General features: G+C 38.7%; 1 protein-coding gene across 3 annotated transcripts in view; it reads left to right on the top strand.

Annotated features, from left to right (window-relative positions):
- MYO1D (myosin ID) overlaps window positions 1–16,734 on the top strand; it is a 355,807-nt gene that overhangs the window by 36,170 nt on the left and 302,903 nt on the right. The window lies entirely within an intron of this gene.

The raw sequence follows: 16,734 nt of genomic DNA, 5'->3' as shown, positions 1-16,734 counted from the left end.
TTCTCTTTCACTTCCCGATCTTTTCAACAAGCTTTCTGCTCAGCCATAAGACATCACCTCCTCCAGGAACGGTGTCCTCATTCCCCACGTCCAGGTTAGGGGCCCCTCAGCTCCCTGTGCATCTCCTATCATACGCATCGCACTGTGTTGTCACCACCTGTTGACTTGTCTTTGTCCTCCCGCTAGTCTGTACATGCCATAAGGACAGGAACCAGGTGTGTGCCTTCACCACTTTAACCTTAGGATCTAACACAATGCAGGGGCTGAATGAATATTAGTCAAATGAAATAAGGCTACAAGAATGGAAACAATATAATTGTATTGTAAGAATTGACAAATTGGTGGAACTGAAAAGAGCCCAGAAAGAGATGATCACCTCTATAAAAAATTTAATAAGTGATAAAGTATGCATCATAAATCCAAAGAAGGAAGGAATATTTGTTTGATAAATGGTACTTCCACAGCTGATTATCAGTTTAAGAAAAGATAAGATTTAGAGATAAGTCCACTACAGTACTGCCCAAAAGGTTGCTAAGGGACTAAAGAGTTAAATACTTTTAAAAATAGAAGAAAATGGATGTGAATATTTATCGAGAAATACTCATAGGGAATACTTAATAGGCAATATTGTAGGGAGAAGGCATTTCTAAGCTTGGATGTGATCAGAGATTTGACTACATAAAACTTTTAGAAGCACAAAGCACATTACATCTTGGGGAATGATTGCTGTAAATAAAATAAAATAAAATAATATTAAAATAGTATGGAAGGGCTTCCCTGGTGGTGCAGTGGTTGAGAATCTGCCTGCTAATGCAGGGGACACGGGTTCGAGCCCTGGTCTGGGAAGATCCCACATGCCGCGGAGCAACTAGGCCCGTGAGCCACAACTACTGAGCCTGCGCGTCTGGAGCCTGTGCTCCGCAACAAGAGAGGCCACGATAGTGAGAGGCCCGCGCACCGCGATGAAGAGTGGCCCCTGCTTGCCGCAACTAGAGAAAGCCCTAGCACAGAAACGAAGACCCAACATAGCAATCAATCAATCAATCAATCAATCAATAAATCAAAAAAAAAAGCAGAAACCCATAGGTTAAAAAAAAAAAAAAAAAAGCAGCCCAAATCCCAGTCTACTAGAGGGCACACTTCCATTTAAAAAAAAAAAAAAAAAAATAGTATGGAAAAGGAAAAGAAAAGCTTAATACCTTGAGTGAATGAGAAAAACTCTAAAGACCCCAGTAGATAAATGCACACACACAAAATGAACAGACCATTTGCAAAAGTGAAAAATAAATGGCTAAACAAAAATATTTTCAATTTCACTGGTAGTCATAGAACCAAATATTAAAACAATAAAATACTAAATTTTTTTCTATCAAACTGGTAAAGATTTTTGTTTTTTTAAAGCCAGAGTCAGTGAGGACATGGTGAGCAGGTATTCTCACGCATTGTTGAGTATCAATATCAATTGATAAAATTCTTTCTGAAGCAGCTGGGCTCTGTCTGTATCGATACCAAATGGTCATATGCATTGATTCAGTAATTCTACTTCTGTGAATCCAGGTTAAGGAAAAATTTTTAGATACAGATAAAGCTTTAAAAGTTGGTAATCAACAAGTTTGATTACAGCAAAAATTAGAAATAATCTAAATATCCAGCAATAGGAAAATAGTTAAATGATGACATATCTAATTGATAGAATAATATATAACTATTAAAAGTGAATATGAGCCACATTTGGAAAAAGATTTTTGCAATACATATATCTGACAAAAGACTCATAGCCAGAACATGTAAAGAACTCCTACAAAAAAATAAATAAAAATAAAAAATAAAAATAACCAAATGACCAATAAACACTTGAAAAGTCCCCAGTATCATTGCACATCAGGGAAGTGCAAGCTAAAAATCGCAAAATAGCATTACGTGTTCATCAGAGTGGTTCACATTTAAAAGACGTGACAAAAATCAAATGTTGGTGAGGGCATGAAGCAGCTGGAACTGTTACCTATTGCTATGAAGACTATAAATTAATTCAGTCACTTTGGAAAACTCTTTGGCAATGTCTCCTCAGGTTAGATATATACCTGTCCTATGACCCAGCAGTTCGACTCCCAGGTAGCTAAATGCACACACACAAAATGAACAGACCATTTGCAAAAGTGAGAAATAAATTCATTCAGGAGAGTGAATTCATATGTCTACCAAAAGACCTATGCATGGTTGTTCAAAGCAGCTTTATTCAAACTAGCCCAAAACTGGAAACAACCCACGTGATCATAAGAAGAGGAGCGTGGATTAATAAACTGGTATGTTCCTATATGGAATACCGCATAGCTATAACAAAAGAACAAATTAGTCACGCACGTGACAACATGAATGAATCTTAGCGACATTATCTTGAATAGAAGAAGGCAGACTGAAGGAGTGCATACTAAATGATTCCAGTTATGTGATGCAAGAACAGGCAAATTAACTGATAGTGAAAGAAGTCAGATCAGTGGTTACACCTGGGTGGGAGAACTGACTGGGAACGGACGCAAGAGAACCTTCTGGGGTGATGAAAGTTTTCTAAATGTTAATCTGTATGAGGGTTACGTAAGTCTATACATATGTCCAAATTCAACAGACTGTACATTTTATATGTATGCACTCCTTTACATTTCTCACTGATTAAAAAAAAAAATCAGGAAATAAAGGACACGTGGCCTTGGACCAGTCACTTCATTTTCCGAAACTTCAGTATTCTCATCTGTAAATCATAAGGATACTTAACTTTCATGTTCGTTGTTAGAATAGCACATGGTCAGTGTGTAATATATGACAGCTTCTGAGCAACTAGAAATATTTTTAAATGTTTATGACATGTGAAATATATATAAATTGAATATATAGTATGGTTGGAGAAATTGAAAGCAAAACTCCCTTATATGTTAAGAAAATTAATTCATAAGATATACTCAATGAATTAGATGTCGTTGGTGGGATTTTTTTTCCTATTTTTAGTTTACAAAAATGTTTAATGACTGTTGGTTTTGTAATGGAAACCTATTAACCTTACTTTAAACATTAAAAATTTTTCAGGCAATAGTAAGCTCAATAAGAACCAACAATTAGTGTGAACCGCACATATTAATTCTGTTTTAGGTGAGGTTAATTGAAGAGTGGTAACTACGACAAAGGAAGCGATAGTCATTTGGTTTTAGGGGCCACCATTCTAAAGGGATATAAATAACCTAGAACCTATTCAGAAGAAGCACAGCCAGGAAGGTAGAGAGAATCCAGGTTGTGATATATGAAAGAACGCTGAAAGAACTGGTCATGGTTCTCTGGGAGAAGAAATACCCAGGAGGATCTGACGGCTGTTTTCAAATTAGAAAGGCATTCGTGTGACAAAGAGTGTGTTGTCGGGGGTGAGAAGGGTAAGCTGGGACGAAGTGAGAGAGTGGCATGGACATATATACACCACCAAACGTAAAATAGATGCTAGTGGGAAGCAGCCACATAGCACAGGGAGATCAGCTCGGGGCTTTGTGTCCACCTAAGGGGTGGGATAGGGAGGGTGGGAGGGAGACGCAAGAGGGAGGGGATATGGGGATGTATGTATACATATAGCTGATTCACTTTGTTATACAGCAGAAACTGACACACCATTGTAAAGCAATTATGCTCCAATAAAGATGTTTAAAAAAACAAAGTGTGTTGTGTTCTCTGTGGTTTCAAGCAGAAGCAGTGTCAGCAGGTAACGGCCATTCCAGGGAACCAATTTCAGGGCTGTTTAAGAAAACTCTGTGGCGATTGTATTCATTCATTTATTCAAGACATTGATTGAGTGCTTTTCTGTTGTAGGCGTTCTGCTTAGCCTAGAGTTCGGAAAATAAGTAACATGTGGTCCCTTCAGTGAGCTTGTGTAGTGGCAAAGGAAGCTCTGCAAACAATAACAGATAATGTCCTCAGTGCTGTGATAGAAGTAGGAACAGAGTGTTAGGAGAGCATAGAGGAGAGAAGCATTCTCTTCTGCAGGGAATTGGAGGAGGTAACCTTTTAGTGGAGCATTGAATGTTGGGTTAATCAGTGTTTGCTAAGGAGCCAGGCAGGGAATGGTATCCAGGGCAAAAAACCAGAGCTGTGTTGGATGAACCTACCAAGGTATGTTTGGGACCAGATTGTTCAGGACTTTGTAAGCAATGGGAAGTGATTAAAGAAATTTAGGAAAGGGAATGCAGTGGTGTTTTTGTGGGGGGCAGTAACTCCAGCCACATTGTGTGAGACAGACCGAATTGGGGGAGACTGGTAGCAAGATGCTAGTTGGGGGAATAATACTGCACTTCTCAGGGAGCAGACTGAAGGCTGGGGAATTGAGTGATGGAAGAGCTAGAGGCTTTGACTGTGTACGACACATTCCTGAGGTAGACTTGAGAGGTCTTGATGACAGATTGGTTCATTGGTTTAGAAGGTAAGGGAGAAAAAAAATGGTGGGTGATTCACAAGTTGCCAGCTTGCGAAACGGGGCCTGCTGACCCCGACCTTATCTACAGGCACCTTTTGATCATGGTTGCAGGGACAGGGGAGTAGATACCTTCACTTGACTGTCACCTTCATGAGGGCAGGTACTGATCTGCTGTTTTCCCAGTGACAGTGACCCTGAATGAGTGAACAGTTTGCCTCCCAAAGGGTCCTACTAAATTGGTGGCAATTCTTGGACTTCTGTCTTTTATACTTAATTACTATTGATCAGGTTAAACATGATATCAAATATTATTAAAGTTTGGAAAGCTGACTCATTTGTTTATTCAACAAATGCTGATTGAGTGCCTACTGTATGCCAGGCACCATTCTTGGCTCCGGAGGAAACAAAAAAGACAAAATCCATGCTTTCATGGAGTTTTCATTCTGTGAGGGGGAGTAGAAGGAGATGTAGTCAGAGCTGGGGGTGGATTGGAGTCAGAAGGCTGATGGAAGGGTGTGGCATTCTTCTGAGCTGAGAAGCCTTGGAGGGTTGGAGCAGAGGAAGGACATGACCTGACTTACATGGTAACAGAATCACTCGGGCTGCTGTAAACTGAACAAACGGAAGAGGAAGCAAGGGCAGAGGCAGGGAAGCTGTGCAGGGGGCCGTGCGATAATCCAGGTGAGAGGGATGATGGTCGCGTGGACCAGGATGGCAGCAGCAGAGGTGGGGAGAAGTTGGATTCTGGATGTAGTTGGAAGATAGGTATTGCTGACGGATCAGGTGTGGGGTGTAGAGAGAAGATGGGGCAGGCTCAGGATACCAGGAGCTCAGTTTGAACATGTTATGTTTGAAATGCCCAACACACATCACCCACGACTCAGGGGAGTGCCATACACAACACTACTTTAGAATCATGTAAAGGTCCCTTGGGAAGATTTCAGATTATGTTTTGTAGGCACAAAAACATTTTATATTGATAGATCAGGTAAATTAAGCTGCTACCTTGTACCCAAGTTAAAAGTTATTTGCATTTTAAAAACAGTGCCTTCTTAAATCACGTATAACTTCTGTTCTTTACATTTGCTTTTTAGTTTTACTTTATTTTTTAAATAAACATGCCTCTTAAGTCAGTGAAATTGGTGACATTAACAATTTTTTGTGTGTGCAGCCACCTTTACTCTAAACATCCATTCCTTTCTTTTTTCTTTTCTTTTTTTTTTTTTTTTCTTTTTGGCCACGGCATGCAGGATCTTAGTTCCCTGACCAGGAATTGAACCTGTGCCCCCTGCAGTGGAAGTGTGGAGTTCTAACCACTGGACTACCAAGGAATTCCCCCATTCCTTTCCTGTCTTGCTTTGCCCTTCTCATTAATGTGTGTTCACAGACTGCAAGTTAATTTTAACAAATGTATGATGTAATTAGGAAATAATGCAGAGTATACCAGACTTAATTCCCTAATTTATGAATGATAGCTATAAGCAGATTGGGAGCTATAAGTCATATTTAAGCATTTTTTTATAGCTAAACACTTTATAATGTATAAACACTGATATTCTATTTACTGTAGCATTACTTTGAGGACCCTGAATAGTACTTACTTTAGTAAGGAATTATGAAAAATAGCCATCTTGATACAGTGGTATAAAATGAGGATTTGTTTGTTAGTGAAATCTTTTCCCTTTCTTTTAATATTTAGTCTCACACACAATTAATTAGCATTTATTAAGTGTATCTGTTATGGGAAAGCATTTGGCCCCGTCTGGGGTTGGGGTAGTTGCCTCAGACACCACCTGAAAAGGTAAATAGATTGAGTTGGTGAAAGCGTGGAACTTTATTCATTCTTTCTTCTAAGCCTACTATGTTTTCAGGCATTTCATTTAATCTAATAGGTGGATGTAGAGAAACTAAAGATATTCTGGAAACAGAACACAGTACAATAGAAGTACTCTGATAGGGGAAAATAGAATCAAAAAGCGATGAGAGGCAGCAGCAAAGGATCCTACTCAGCTTCACATCAGTGATGTAATGACAGGAGCTGACACTCATGTAACAGTATGTGTGACGCACAGTGTAAACCCATTACATGTATCAGCTCTGAACAGCAGCCCTACTGAGGTTGGTGCTCTATCTCCATGTGCACTTGTGGAAACTGAGACAGAGATGTAACTTGCTCAAGTTCACAGCAAAGTGGTAGAGCCAGGATTTGACTAGGCAGGTGTCACTCTCGAGTACTTCCTTCCTGCCAGGCACTGTGCTGAATGCCTTATATACATTCATCTAATGAATCTTATACCCCATGTAGAAGATTGTAACCCCCATTTTTATACCTGAGGCTGCAGAAGCTTAGAGAGCCAACTACCCAAAATCACACAGCTAGACTAGGGCTCAAGTCCGGCTCAGAATCTGTGCCACTGCATTGCCACAGCTAGAAAAAGTCAAGAGATGGTGAAAGATGCCTTGCATTTATGTGTTGTGACGGTAGCATGCCTAGTTACCTGATCAAGCAATTCAAATCCCAGGAAAAGAAAGCAGCAGGTCAGCATGAAATTATGTCAATATTTGTTTAAGAATAATACATAAACCTAAGTACAAATACCCCAACATAAGTTATTTTAAGTGTTTTAAAAAAAAAAAAGTAATCAAATTCTCTGGGGCACAAATTGAGTTAATAAATGCAATACAGTTTTCTTTTTTTAACTACGCAGTTCTGGTTATTATTTTGCATCGCATCAATAATTAATTATTGTTTTTTCCTTATTTACTTAGAATTGAGCATATGTTACATTGTAATTGATCCTAAGCCTTCATTTTAAAAACAAATTAGTAGAAGCCTGATGATTATATTCCTCTTTAAACAGATATTTTAATGGAATTACTAAGTATTTCATTATCTGAAAGCACTTAATTCTCTATCAGCACGGGTTCTCCTAAGCAGTGTTCACACATTAGTTCCAACGAGAGTGAAAGAAATTCCATCTGTGAAGATTTCCCTGGGTGTCATTAGTAGAGAGTACCCTTTATAGATTTCCTGCAGTAAAAATTCAGCATGCTCTAACACAGAAAAAAAAGCAAAAAGCAATTTCTTTTTTCTCTCAGTGAATATTATGTGCTTTGAAAAAATGTTACTCTCTTAGCAGAATTTGGAAGCATTTTCTGATTAGATTAACACTATCAAAATTGCTGCTTAGAACTGTGCCAAATTCTATTTTCTTTTTAATTTGTGACACTGTTTCTTCTCTCTGTATATTGATCACAGGTCAGTAATATATTTATTAAAACCTCGTCTTTCCCTGCCTTTTGCTCTCACATTAGTATCTTTAAAAACCTTTTTCTTTTGTTGTAGAAAATAAAAATTGAGTATTAGGAAAAAGAAAAAAAAAAAAACCCTGTAATTCTTCCATTTAGTGATAACCAGTCTTAATGTTTTGTGTTTATCTGCCCAGACTTTTTCCTGCATATAGATACAGATATACAGATAAGAGAAATGCCTATGTGATTTTTAAAAATAAAGATGGATTCCTACCATAAATAGGTATAAGACTGTATCTTTCATTTATTGCTTTTTAAAACTTTTTCCTTTGTCAATAGATAATGTCTCTTCAGCATTATCTTTATCAGCTTCATACTCTGTTTCAAAGCCTTGCCTCTGCCTACCCTGCTTTTAGTCATCCCCACTTTAATCCAATGATAGCAGTTCCTGGGGGTACTCGGCTGTTATGCATTTTTAGTATTATATTAAATGATAATTAAGTTGTGATAATGCCATTTTCATTGGAGAATTTTGCTTTAATGATGAATATCTTGATTTAAATGTTACCATTTTCTTTATTTACCCCAGTTATTTAGAACACAGTTGAGGTCAGAGTAAAATTTATTTCATGCAAGCTAAAATAGATACTGTAATCAATTCACTTCATTCCTAGGAGACCGTCCCAGGCCTTTATTTGGAGCCTTTTTTCTCTCTAACTTTACATATGACTCTAGAGCTAAAAACCCTAGAAATTAGGGGCTTGAATTACCCGGAAAATTTGATGACATTGTGATTAAAGTAACTACACCTATTAAGTCATCTCTTTTATCCTTAGAAGAAATGTTTGTTTGATTGATGGTAAGGGGAATGCATAGACCTTTTGATGATGAGTCCTATGCTCACCTTTTCATTACCCCTTTGCAAATTCCCCAAGGCAGGTATTCCATCGTCTGTGTCTCTGTCTCTCTCTTCCTTTCCTCATTTGTTAAAAAAAAAAAAAACATGAGATCATGTTCCTGCTCCTACCAAGTGATAGAATAAGGGTCCAACCTCAGGAATGATGGCAAAGCCCATGGTTTTAGGATTCATGCAGAGCGTAGGTATATGTATAATTCAAAGTGGAAAAAATAACTTTTGATTTGGGATAAACACAGTTTTACCATTCGTTTGAAAAATAGGTATGTCTGATGTTCTGATAAACACCAGCCCTCCCTCCCCCAAAAAAGGGCATAAAAGTGCCCCAAGAAGACCTTTCTCAAAGATGCCCTTGAGAGATCCAGTTTCCCTGTTGAGTGTCTGCCCGGCCCCTCCCTGTGAGTCAACTCTCTTTTGCTACTATTTCAAGATCTCATCTTAAAAGTAAATGTTTTGTAGTTTATTTTGGCATCCACCAGAGCATATTTTCCTTCTATCATTTCCATTTTTACTCCTGCTTTACTGTGTCCTGCCTGTGTGGAACTGAGGCTGCGCAGCTCAGGAAGCCCTGAGCCTTGGAGTCAGTCCTGGCCTTGCCTCCCACCTCCGTTATTTACTATGAGAGTGTGGCTTCAAGCAAGTCTACCCAACTTGCATGCGCCTCAGTTTTCACGGCAGTCAAATTGGAATATAATAATGTGGAATCAATAGAACGCGTAATACAGGATACAACCCCAGAGAGTCGCTGTGACCTTCAAATGAGAAAAATGCATAGAAGGTAGCAACTTGCCTCTCAGCACAAAGCAAGGACTCAAAACTTAGCTCTTATACCCCTTGTACTCCTTTAAGTAATATGAAGTCACCGATCTTGCTCAGTGGCTTACACTGCCCATTCCCCCGTCCCCCTGCCTCCACCCCCATCCTGCCCTTGAATACAGAATTAAAGAGAACACTGGAATGTGGCATACCACTGCCAAGGGTCTACTCATGCTCTGATGGACTCGTCCACATATGCACCTGTTTCCTGTCTTCTCATCTGAATAACACACAAGAATGAAAACAGTCTGATTTACTTACACAAAACAATTACCTCTTACCCAGAGCCTTTCTGGTAAATGACACCTGCCATTTGTATTACTGGCTTCCACGTCAGCTGGATCGCTGGAGGCCTGAACTTGAAGTGTTTTCCAGTGTGCATTTAGCCTCTCCCAAGTTCAGTGTTCTGTTCTTTGTCCAGTATTTAACAGTTAGTGATCGTGTGCTTTCGCCGGTGGTATGGTTCTGACTTGGTAAGAGTTATCTTTTTGATGCTTTACAGTGACATCCCTTTTTTCCCTTGTTGAAAATGTAGTTAATAAGTGAGGATAGGCATCATCTTTTACCTGCAAACCAGACTTCTGAAAATATTTTGCAGATAGTTGCTTAAGTGAGAGTTTCGTTTTAAGCTCACTTTTTCCTCATTGCCTTGGCATGAAAGACAATTCCTTGTGTACATAGTCACTGACTAACTGTTTTGTGGGCTGTGGATTCTAGAGAGGATCTAGAACCTACTAAAGTTTAGTCTTTAAACTTAATGATGTTTTTTATTTTCTACTTTGTGTGTGTGTGTGTGTACACATTAGTTGACTAGATTGGAGGTTGGAATACAGAGAAGTAAGGAAAAGCTTTTGTTTTTCAAAAACAATGAAATGCTTCCTACTCAATTTTTATTGTGGTAAAATAAACATAAAGTGTATCATCTTCACCCTTTTGAATGTACATTTCAGTGGCATTAAGTACATTCACATGATGTATAGCCCTCCCCACTATCCATCTCTGGACCTTTTTCATCACCCCAAACCGAAACTCTGTACCCATTCAACACTGACTCCCCCTCAGCCCCAACTCATCCCACCCTACCCCCATCCCTGGTAACCACTCTACTTTCTGGCTCTAGGAATTTGACTATTCTAGGGACCTCATGTAAGTAGAATTTGACAATATTTATCCTTTTGTGACTGGCTTATTTCACTCAGCATAATATTTTCAAGGTTCATCCATGTTATAGCATGTGTCAGAATTTCATTCCTTTTTATAATTAATTTATTATTATTTTATTTTTGGCTGCGTTGGGTCTTCGTTGCTGCACGCGGGCTTTCTTTAGTTGCGGGCAAGTGGGGGCTACTCTTGGTTGTGGTGCGCGGGCTTCTCATTGCGGTGGCTTCTCTTGTTGCGGAGCACGGGCTCTTGGTGCGCCGGCTCAGTAGTTGTGGCTCACGGGCTCTAGGGCGCAGGCTTAGTAGTTGTGGCGCACAGGCTTAGTTGCTCCGCGGCATGTGAGATCTTCCCGGACCAGGGCTCGAACCCGTGTCCCCTGCATTGCCAGGTGGATTCTTAACCACTGGACCACCAGGGAAGTCCCTCATTCCTTTTTAAGGTTGAATAATATTCCATTGTATATACACCACATTTTGTTTCTCCATTCGTTTGGGTTATTTCCACCTTTTGGCTGTTGTGAATAATGCTGCTGTGAACACTGGTGTGAAAATATCTGAGTTCCTGCTTTCAATTCTTTTGGGTGTGTACCTAGAGATGGAATTGCTGGATCATATGGTAATTCTGTGTTTAATTGTTTGAGAAACCACCATACTGTCTTCCACAACTGGCTGTACCACTTTACATTCACATGGTTCCTAATAAAATTATATAGACTTAAAAAAATTTTTTTTAATAAATAATGTATACCTTTCCAACAATGGTCCTATCAGAATTGAGCAGGAAATCATGGAATGGCATGAGAAATGCATAACTAAATATTGCACTCTTTCATGTTTCTTCAAGATAATTTTATGTCCATCAAATTAGTTTACTGTTTGGTATGAGTTGTCTTCTGTTCAAATAGAAATTTTCTACTATCACAATAGTGTGGAAGATCTAGTGCCCACTGTGTTCTAACTCAGCCCAGGATTTTTGGTATCCTAGGTGGTATCACCTAGGTAGATTACATTGTGTCCAGTTTTATTAAATATCAAGTTTCGATAGATTTCAGATTTTAATAGTAGCAAAAAACAATTACTGAAGGGATGCACATTTTTCTACAGGTAACTTTTCAAGCCATAGATTTACTCATTTGCCACTAAATATTTAAGTTTCTATTCTTTCTAAGGTAATAAGATGGTGTCAAAGAAAAAACTATTCAACGGCACTTGTTAAAGCTCAGTAAGGAAGACTTTATGCAAGTGGGCTGCACACTATCTCATAGGGACCACCCCTTCAGTGGGATTTTATGGTGGGTGGAGAGATTGGGCTCAACCCTAAAAACAGCATGGGAATGTAGGAATTTTTAGCCAAGGAGCAGGGTGGATGTCAGTGGATGGAAAATTACTAAGAGGAAACATTAGGAGTAAGGGGGGTTCTGGCTAAACCGACGTAACAGAATTCTTGCTGGAAACAGGCCAGGGTGATCAGACATCAGTGAGGGGGCTGGCGGGGCATGGAGGGTGAGGAACCTTATCAGATATGGAGAGTGATCAGATATTGAGTGTGGGGCGTTCTGGTTAAACTGACTTAGAAGGGTTCTTGCTAAAACTAGATTTTGCACAGATGCTGCCTAGGAAAGTCTTCAGGAGCCTGATTAGTTTGGTCAAGCAGGGAATCTTTGCCATTGGCTATTGTAACTGAAGTATCCCTAAACATTTTTCCACGTATGTCTAAAAGCATTTATGTCAACCAACTTTTATTGACTTGCTGTGTGCCAGGCTCTGGGCTCAGTGGGTTGGGATGGGGATGCTGATTACAGACAAGCAAACAGCCAAGTCCTTATGGTAAGTTCTGTGAAAGGGGAGGTACAGAGTATTTGGGGAGTGGATGGGAGTAAGCAAGCTACCTAAAATTTGGACATGAGAGGAGAACGTATCACCAAGATCCCTAAAAGACCTCAAAATTCTTCAGGAAGTATATTCTCCCTTGAGTAGTCGACTCCCAGGATAAAGAAGTAATAAACATTTTCATAGCATTTTAACATCATCTCTTGTTTGTAAAATGAGTATTCTGTTAAGAAAGCAGCAATTATGCTCAGGCTATTAAAATACCAATAGAGTTTCAAAACTCTATGAATATGAGCATGTTACTGTACTTAAAGAAAGTTCACCCTGAAATAAGGAATAACCTGCATTATAAAGTAGTGTATTATGGAAAAATTTCCCCTGGTTTTACTGAGATATAATTGACATATAACATTGTATTAGTTTGAAGTGTACAACATAATGATTTGATATATGGAATACTGTCAAATGATTACCACAATAAGTTTAGTTAACATCTGTTACCTCATGCAGTTAGTTTTTTTCCTCATGATGACAGCTTTTAAGATCTACTCTCTCAGCAACTTTCAAATATATAATACAGTATTGTTAACTATAGTCACTATGCTGTACATTACATCTTCAGAATGTATTTATCTTATAACTGGAAGTTTGTACCTTTTGACCATCTTCACCCACTTTTCCCACCACCTACCCCCTGCCTCTGGCAGCTACTAATCTGTTTCCTGTTTCTATGAGTTTGGGATTTTTTTTTAGATTCCACATGTAAGTGGGGTCATATAATATTTGTCCTTTTCTGTCTGACTTATTTCACTTAGCACAGTGCCTTCAAGGTATGTGTGTGTGTGTGTGTGTGTGTGTGTATATATATATATATATATACACACACACACACATACCACACATACACACACACACACACATACCACATTTTCTTTATCCATTCATCCACTGATGGATACTTGGTTATTTTCATATCTTGGCTCTTATAAGTAATGATTCAATGAACACAGGGGTGCTGATAGCTCTTCAAGAGGGTGATTTTGTTTCCTTTGGAATTGCTGGATCATATGTTAGTTCCGTTTTTAATTTTTTGAGGCACCTCCATACTTTTTTCCATAGTGGCTGCACCAGTTTACATTCCCACCAGCAGTGCACAAGGCCTCCCTTTTTCCACATCCTTGCCAACACTTATTACCTCTTGTCTTTTTGATGATAGCCATTCTAACAGGTGTGAGGTGATAGCTCATTGTGGTTTTGATGTGCATTTCTCTTATAATTAGTGGTGTTGAGCACCTTTCCATGTACCTGTTAGCCATTTGTATGTCTTCTTGGGAAATAACTATTCAGTTTCCCAGCCCATTTTTAAGTTGGATTACTTGGTTCTTTGCTATGGAATTGAATGAGTTACTTATATATTTTGGATGTTAGCCCCTTATCAGACATATGACTTGCAAATATTTCCTCCTATTCCATACATTGCCTTTTCATTCTGTTGATGGTTTTCTTTGCTGTGCAGAAGCTTTTTAGTTTGATGTAATCTCACTTATTTATTTTTGCTTTAGTTGTCTTTGCTTTTGGTGTCAAATCCAAAACAATCATTGCCAAGACCAGCGTCAAGGAGCTTACCCCCTGTGTTTTCTTCTAGGAGTTTTATGGTTTCAGATCTTACATTCGAGTTGATTTTTGTGTATGTTGTAAGGTGTAGGGGTCCACTTTCATTATTTTGCATGTGGCTGTCCAGTTTTCCCAATCACCATTTATTGAAGAGACTGTCCTTTGCTCATTATATATTTTGGGCTCTTTTGTTTTAAATTAATTGACCATATATGCATGGGTTTATTTCTGGGCTCTACATCCTGTTCCATTGATCTGTGTGTCTGTTTTTATGCCAACATCATACCATTTTGATTAGCTTTGTAATATAGTAGTATTTTGTTAAGGAAGCAGCAATTAACTTCCGTCATGCTCAGGCAATTAAAAATATCAATAGAGTTTCAAAACTCTGTGAGTATGAGTATGTTAGCTTAATTAAAATTCATCCTGAGATCAGAAATAAACTGTGTTAAGAGTAATGTAATATGGATATTTTTGTTTTAATAGTATTCAGTACTTCATTTGGGTGTGAAAATGTTCCACACAAAGCTAAATAAGCTCAACAAGTATTTCTATTTATTTATTTTTTTTTTAATTTATTTTTTTTTTTTTTGGCTGTGTTGGGTCTTCGTTTCTGTGCGAGGGCTTTCTCCAGTTGCGGCAAGCGGGGGCCACTCCTCATCGCGGTGCGCGGGACTCTCACTGTCGCGGCCTCTTTTGTTACGGAGCACAGGCTCCAGACGCGCAGGCTCAGTAGTTGTGGCTCACGGGCCCAGTCGCTCTGCGGCATGTGGGATCTTCCCAGACCAGGGCTCGAACCCGTGTCCCCTGCATTAGCAGGCAGACTCTCAACCACTGCGCCACCAGGGAAGCCCTCAACAAGTATTTCTAATGTCACAGTTTTCAAGTAAGCCACAGCTGAGATGTAACAAAGATATGCTGTTCTTTGGATAAACCTTCTCTTTGAATTAATTTGTTTTACATCTTAGTTACTTTTAATTTGGCTTACTTTTTTTATCCTTATTTTCTTTTTAATTATTAAAGGAAAACATCTTTCCAACAAGCCAAAGTAAATGAAGTAAAATGTGAAATTTCCCCCCTTCCTACTCCTCCCCCAATGCTACTCCCCCAGAGTAAACACTGGAAGTTTGGTGGATCTCTTTCCAGAGCCTGCAAACATTTGGACAACTAACTAGTTACATATATAAGAGGTAGGAGAGAGTAAGGAAGGAAGAAGAGAGGGAGAGAGAGTGTGTGAGTGTGTGTGTGTGTGTGCACAGGCATGTATACACACATGTATAGTTTCAACTTAAAAAATAATATAATGTTGTATGGTATTAAATCTCCATAAGAACAAACAAAATTTTAACAGGGACCATGCCATAATAATGTTCTATAGTGTGGTTCTTTTTCCATTTAATACAGTGTGTCCTTAACCTCTTTCGGTGTTAAGTGTATTGGATTCTGCCTCACTCTTTCCACTGGCCACATCATATGTCATTGTTTGGATGTAATCATTTTCCTAGTCATGATCGTTTGTGAAATGTTGGCATTACAAGCATACTGCAGTGAGTACCCTTGTGTATGTATTTTTGCACACTTGGGGTAGTATTTCTATAGGATAGATGCCCAGAAATGTGATTGCTGAGCCCTTTGTATATGCACATATTCATCATTTAAAGCTCTTTGATGCAGTTTACCAAACTGCTCTTTCAAATACTTGAACCTGTTAACCAAAAACCTTATCCCTTTAACACTCGATTTTACAATTGTAAACAGCTTTTGCTAATCTAAGGTGAAAAATGCTATGTCATTATTTTATGGTACATTCCTGCATTGTTAGGTTGAGTATCTTTTCCTAGATGTATTAGCTATTTATATTCTCAAAGTGCCTATTTTTATTAGAGTATTTGTTGTATTCCTATTGATTTTAATAACTTTTTAAATATTATTCCTCTCTACTGCATAAGTTGGGAATATTTTTCATCTTGTTCTTTTAACTTTACGTGTAGTAACTCTTTTTTTTTTTAATTAATTAATTAATTTATTTATTTTTGGCTGTGTTGGGTCTTCGTTTCTGTGTGAGGGCTTTCTCTAGTTGCGGCAATTGGGGGCCACTCTTCATCGCGGTGCGTGGGCCTCTCACTATCGTGGCCTCTCTTGTTGCGGAGCACAGCCTCCATACGCGCAGGCTCAGTAGCTGTGGCTCACGGGTCTAGTTGCTCCGCGGCATGTGGGATCTTCCCAGACCAGGGCTCGAACCCGCGTCCCCTGCATTAGCAGGCAGATTCTCAACCACTGCGCCACCAGGGAAGCCCTGTGTAGTAACTCTTGACAGAAGTTTTTAATATTTATATAGTCAAATCTTATCAACTGTTTCCTTTATGGCCTCTGGGTTTGGTATCATGATAATAAAGACCCTTCCAAATCCAAGGTTATGAAAATATTCATCTACTTCTATCTGTTCATTTATTACATTAAATTTTGAATGCACTTGCAATTTATTTTTGTGTAAGATACAAAATATCTAATTTTATTTGTTTCAGCATAGAGGTTCACTGGTCTCAAAGCAATTTATTGAATAATTTTATCCTTTATTCATTATTTAGAAATACCACATTTTTCTTATGAATGGCATCCCTTATATTCTGTTTCATTGAGCTACCTGTCATGCTAGGAGGCAGTTTTGTGTAGTGAGTTAGGCCAGAGCACCAGCTCTGGAG

Source organism: Balaenoptera acutorostrata, chromosome 20 (assembly GCF_949987535.1).
Source record: "Balaenoptera acutorostrata chromosome 20, mBalAcu1.1, whole genome shotgun sequence".
NCBI lineage: Eukaryota > Metazoa > Chordata > Mammalia > Artiodactyla > Balaenopteridae > Balaenoptera > Balaenoptera acutorostrata.
Note: the sequence above shows the minus strand (reverse complement) of the source record. Positions and strands in the feature narration are given on the sequence as shown.